We start from the raw sequence: 6,000 nt of genomic DNA, 5'->3' as shown, positions 1-6,000 counted from the left end.
CCAAGTGCCCGCTAGTAAACCTAGATAGTCCAAGGGCCCGCTAGTTAATCTAGAGAGTCCAAGTGCCCGCTAGTTAACCTACATAGTCCAAGGGCCCTCTAGTTAACCTAGATAGTCCAAGTGCCCGCTATGGGACGTACATAGTCCAAGTGCCCGCTAGGTAACCTAGATAGTCCAAGTGCCCGCTATGGGACGTACATAGTCCAAGTGCCCGCTAGGTAACCTAGATAGTCCAAGTGCCCGCTAGGTAACCAACATAGTCCAAGTGCCCACTAGGTAACCTAAATAATCCAAATGCCCGCTAGGGAAACTACATAGTCCAAGTGCCCGCTAGTTAACCTAGATAGTCCAAGTGCCCGCTAGGGAATCTACATAGTCCAAGGGCCCAGTAGTTAACGTAGATAGTCCAAGTGCCGCTAGTTAATCTACATAGTTCAAGGGCCCGCTAGTTAACCTACATATTCCAAGTGCCTGCTAGGTAACCTAGATAGTCCAAGGGCCCGCTAGTTAACCTACATAGTCCATGGGCTCACTTGTTAACTTTGATAGTCCAAGTGCCCGCTAGTTAACCTAGATTGTCCAAGTGCCCGCTAGTTAACCTAGATTGTCCAAGTGCCCGATAGGGATCCTTCATAATCCAAGTGCCTTCTAGGTAACCTAGATAGTCCAAGTGCTCGCTAGTTAACCTAGATAGTCCTAGTGCCCGTTAGTTAACCTAGATAGTCCAATTGCCCACTAGGGGACGTACATAGTCCATGTGCCTGCTAGGAAACTTAGATAGTCCAAGTGCCCGCTATTTAACCTACATAGTCAAATTTCCCGCTAGTTAACCTAAGTAGTACCAATGTCTGATAGGGATCCTACATAGTCAAAGTGCCCGCTAGGTTACCTAGACAGTCCTAGTGCCCGCTAGTTAACCTACATAGTCCAAGTGCCCGATAGGGAACCTACATAATCCAAGTGCCCGATAGGGAACTTACATAATCCAAGTGCCCGCTAGGGAACCTACACAGTCCATGTGCCCGCTAGGCAACCTACATAGTCCAAGTGCCCGTTAGTTAACCTAGATAGTCAAAGTGCCTGCTAGTTAACCTAGATAGTCCAAGTGCCCGCTAGGTAACCTACATAGTCCAAGTTCCCGCTTGGTAAACTTAATAGTCCAAATGCCCGCTAGGGAAATTACATAGTCCAAGTGCCCGCTAGTTAACCTAGATACTCCAAGTGCCTGCTAGTAAACCTACATAATCCATGGGCCAGCTAGTTAACCTACATAGTGCAAGGGCCCGCTAGTTAACCTAGATCGTGCAAGTGTCCGCTAGTTAACCTACATAGTCCTCGTGTCCGCTAGGTAACCTAGATAGTCCAAGTGCCCGCTAGGGATCCTTCATAATCCAAGTGCCTGCTAGGTAACCTAGATAGTCCAAGTGCCCGATAGCTAACCTAGATAGTCCTAGTTCCCTTTAGTAAACCTAGATAGTCGAAGTGCCCGCTAGTTAACCTAGATAGTCCTAGTTCCCATTAGTTAACCTAGATCGTTCAAGTGCCCACTAGGGGACGTACAAAGTCCAAGTGGCCGCAAGTTAACCTACATAGTGCAAGGTCCACTAGTTAGCCTAGATAGTCCAAGTGCCCGCTAGTTAACCTACATAGTACAAGGGCCCGCTAGTTGACCTAGATAGTCCAAGTTCCCGCTAGTTAACCTAGATAGTCAAAGTGCCCGCTAGTTAACCTAAGTAGTACAAATGCCTGATAGGCATCCTACATAGTCCAAGTGCCCGCTAGTTAACCTACATAATCCAAGTCCCCGCTAGGTAACCTAGACAGTCCAAGTGACCATTATGTTACCTACATAGTCCAAGTGCCCGCTGGGTAACCTAGATAGTCCAAGTGCCCGCTAGTTAACCTACATAGTCCAAGTGCCTGCTAGGTAAACTACATAGTCCACGTGCCCACTAGGTAACCTAGACAGCCCAATTGCCCGCTAGTTAACCTAGACAGTCCAAGTACCCGATAGGGAACCTACATAGTCCAAGTGCCCGCTGGGAACCTACATAGTCCAAGTGCTCGCTAGGGAACCTACATAGTCCAAGTGCCCGTTAGTTAACCTAGATAGTCAAAGTGCCTGCTAGGTAACCTAAATAATCCAAGTGCCTGCTAGGGAACCTACATAGTCCAAGTGCCCGCTAGGTAACCTAGATAGTCCAATTGCCCGTTAGCTAACCTACATAGTCGAAGTGTCCGCTAGTTACCCTACATAGTCCAAGTGCCCGTTCGTTAACCTAGATAGTCCAAGTGCCCGCTAGGTAACCTAAGTAGTACAAATGTCCGATAGGGATCCTACATAGTCCAAGTGCCCGCTGGTAATCTACATAGTCCAAGTGCCCGTTCGTTAACCTAGATAGGCCAAGTGCCCGCTAGGTAACCTAGACAGTCCAAGTGCCCGCTAGGTTACCTACATAGTCCAAGTGCACGTTCGTTAACCTAGATAGTCCAAGTGCCCGCTGGTAACCTACATAGTCCAAGGGCCCGCTAGGTAACCTTGATAGTCCAAGTGCCTTCTAGTTAACCTACATAGTCCAAGTGCCCGCTAGGTAACCTACATAGTCCAAGTGCCCACTAGGTAACCTAAATAATCCAAATGGCCGCTAGGGAAACTACATAGTCCAAGTGCCCGCTAGTTAACCTAGATAGTCCAAGTGCCCGCTAATTAACCTATATAGTCCAAGTGCCTTCTAGTTAACCTACATAGTGCAAGGGCCCGCTAGTTAACCTAGATCGTGCAAGTGTCCGCTAGTTAACCTACATAGTCCACGTGTCCGCTAGGTAACCTAGATAGTCCAAGTGCCCGCTAGGGATCCTTCATAATCCAAGTGCCTGCTAGGTAACCTAGATAGTCCAAGTGCCCGATAGTTAACCTAGATAGTCCTAGTTCCCTTTAGTAAACCTAGATAGTCCAAGTGCCCGCTAGTTAACCTAGATAGTCCTAGTTCCCATTAGTTAACCTAGATAGTCCAAGTGCCCACTAGGGGACGTACAAAGTCCAAGTGGCCGCTAGTTAACCTACATAGTCCAAGGTCCACTAGTTAGCCTAGATAGTCCTAGTGCCCTCTAGGTTACCTACATAGTCCAAGTGCACGTTCGTTAACCTAGAAAATCCAAGTGCCCGCTGGTAACCTACATTGTCCAAGGGCCCGCTAGGTAACCTTGATAGTCCAAGTGCTTTCTAGTTAACCTACATAGTCCAAGTGCCCGCTAGGTAACCTACATAGTCCAAGTGCCCACTAGGTAACCTATATAATCCAAATGCCCGCTAGGGAAACTACATAGTCCAAGTGCCCGTTAGTTAACCTAGATAGTCCAAATGCCCACTAGGGGACGTACATAGTCCAAGTGCCCGCTAGGTAACCTAGATAGTCCAAGTGCGCGCTAGTTAACCTACATAGTCTAAGGGCCCGCTAGTTAACCTACATAGTACATGGGCCCGCTAGTTGACCTAGATAGACCAAGTGCCCGCAAGGTAACCTACATAGTCCAAGTGCCCACTAGGTAACCTAAATTATCCAAATGCCCGCTAGGGAAACTACATAGTCCAAGTGCCCGCTAGTTAACCTAGATAGTCCAAGTGCCCGCTAGTAAACCTAGATAGTCCAAGGGCCCGCTAGTTAATCTAGAGAGTCCAAGTGCCCGCTAGTTAACCTACATAGTCCAAGGGCCCTCTAGTTAACCTAGATAGTCCAAGTGCCCGCTATGGGACGTACATAGTCCAAGTGCCCGCTAGGTAACCTAGATATTCCAAGTGCCCGCTAGGTAACCAACATAGTCCAAGTGCCCACTAGGTAACCTAAATAATCCAAATGCCCGCTAGGGAAACTACATAGTCCAAGTGCCCGCTAGTTAACCTAGATAGTCCAAGTGCCCGCTAGGGAATCTACATTGTCCAAGGGCCCAGTAGTTAACGTAGATAGTCCAAGTGCCGCTAGTTAATCTACATAGTTCAAGGGCCCGCTAGTTAACCTACATATTCCAAGTGCCTGCTAGGTAACCTAGATAGTCCAAGGGCCCGCTAGTTAACCTACATAGTCCATGGTCTCACTTGTTAACTTTGATAGTCCAAGTGCCCGCTAGTTAACCTAGATTGTCCAAGTGCCCGCTAGTTAACCTAGATTGTCCAAGTGCCCGATAGGGATCCTTCATAATCCAAGTGCCTTCTAGGTAACCTAGATAGTCCAAGTGCTCGCTAGTTAACCTAGATAGTCCTAGTGCCCGTTAGTTAACCTAGATAGTCCAATTGCCCACTAGGGGACGTACATAGTCCATGTGCCTGCTAGGAAACTTAGATAGTCCAAGTGCCCGCTATTTAACCTACATAGTCAAATTTCCCGCTAGTTAACCTAAGTAGTACCAATGTCTGATAGGGATCCTACATAGTCAAAGTGCCCGCTAGGTTACCTAGACAGTCCTAGTGCCCGCTAGTTAACCTACATAGTCCAAGTGCCCGATAGGGAACCTACATAATCCAAGTGCCCGATAGGGAACTTACATAATCCAAGTGCCCGCTAGGGAACCTACACAGTCCATGTGCCCGCTAGGCAACCTACATAGTCCAAGTGCCCGTTAGTTAACCTAGATAGTCAAAGTGCCTGCTAGTTAACCTAGATAGTCCAAGTGCCCGCTAGGTAACCTACATAGTCCAAGTTCCCGCTTGGTAAACTTAATAGTCCAAATGCCCGCTAGGGAAACTACATAGTCCAAGTGCCCGCTAGTTAACCTAGATACTCCAAGTGCCTGCTAGTAAACCTACATAATCCATGGGCCAGCTAGTTAACCTACATAGTGCAAGGGCCCGCTAGTTAACCTAGATCGTGCAAGTGTCCGCTAGTTAACCTACATAGTCCTCGTGTCCGCTAGGTAACCTAGATAGTCCAAGTGCCCGCTAGGGATCCTTCATAATCCAAGTGCCTGCTAGGTAACCTAGATAGTCCAAGTGCCCGATAGCTAACCTAGATAGTCCTAGTTCCCTTTAGTAAACCTAGATAGTCCAAGTGCCCGCTAGTTAACCTAGATAGTCCTAGTTCCCATTAGTTAACCTAGATCGTCCAAGTGCCCACTAGGGGACGTACAAAGTCCAAGTGGCCGCAAGTTAACCTACATAGTGCAAGGTCCACTAGTTAGCCTAGATAGTCCAAGTGCCCGCTAGTTAACCTACATAGTACAAGGGCCCGCTAGTTGACCTAGATAGTCCAAGTTCCCGCTAGTTAACCTAGATAGTCAAAGTGCCCGCTAGTTAACCTAAGTAGTACAAATGCCTGATAGGCATCCTACATAGTCCAAGTGCCCGCTAGTTAACCTACATAATCCAAGTCCCCGCTAGGTAACCTAGACAGTCCAAGTGACCATTATGTTACCTACATAGTCCAAGTGCCCGCTGGGTAACCTAGATAGTCCAAGTGCCCGCTAGTTAACCTACATAGTCCAAGTGCCTGCTAGGTAAACTACATAGTCCACGTGCCCACTAGGTAACCTAGACAGCCCAATTGCCCGCTAGTTAACCTAGACAGTCCAAGTACCCCATAGGGAACCTACATAGTCCAAGTGCCCGCTGGGAACCTACATAGTCCAAGTGCTCGCTAGGGAACCTACATAGTCCAAGTGCCCGTTAGTTAACCTAGATAGTCAAAGTGCCTGCTAGGTAACCTAAATAATCCAAGTGCCTGCTAGGGAACCTACATAGTCCAAGTGCCCGCTAGGTAACCTAGATAGTCCAATTGCCCGTTAGCTAACCTACATAGTCGAAGTGTCCGCTAGTTACCCTACATAGTCCAAGTGCCCGTTCGTTAACCTAGATAGTCCAAGTGCCCGCTAGGTAACCTAAGTAGTCCAAATGTCCGATAGGGATCCTACATAGTCCAAGTGCCCGCTGGTAATCTACATAGTCCAAGTGCCCGTTCGTTAACCTAGATAGGCCAGGTGCCCGCTAGGTAACCTAGACAGTCCAAGTGC

This window comes from Tenrec ecaudatus, chromosome X, assembly GCF_050624435.1.
Source record: "Tenrec ecaudatus isolate mTenEca1 chromosome X, mTenEca1.hap1, whole genome shotgun sequence".
In the NCBI taxonomy this organism is placed as follows: Eukaryota; Metazoa; Chordata; class Mammalia; order Afrosoricida; family Tenrecidae; genus Tenrec; species Tenrec ecaudatus.
Note: the sequence above shows the minus strand (reverse complement) of the source record.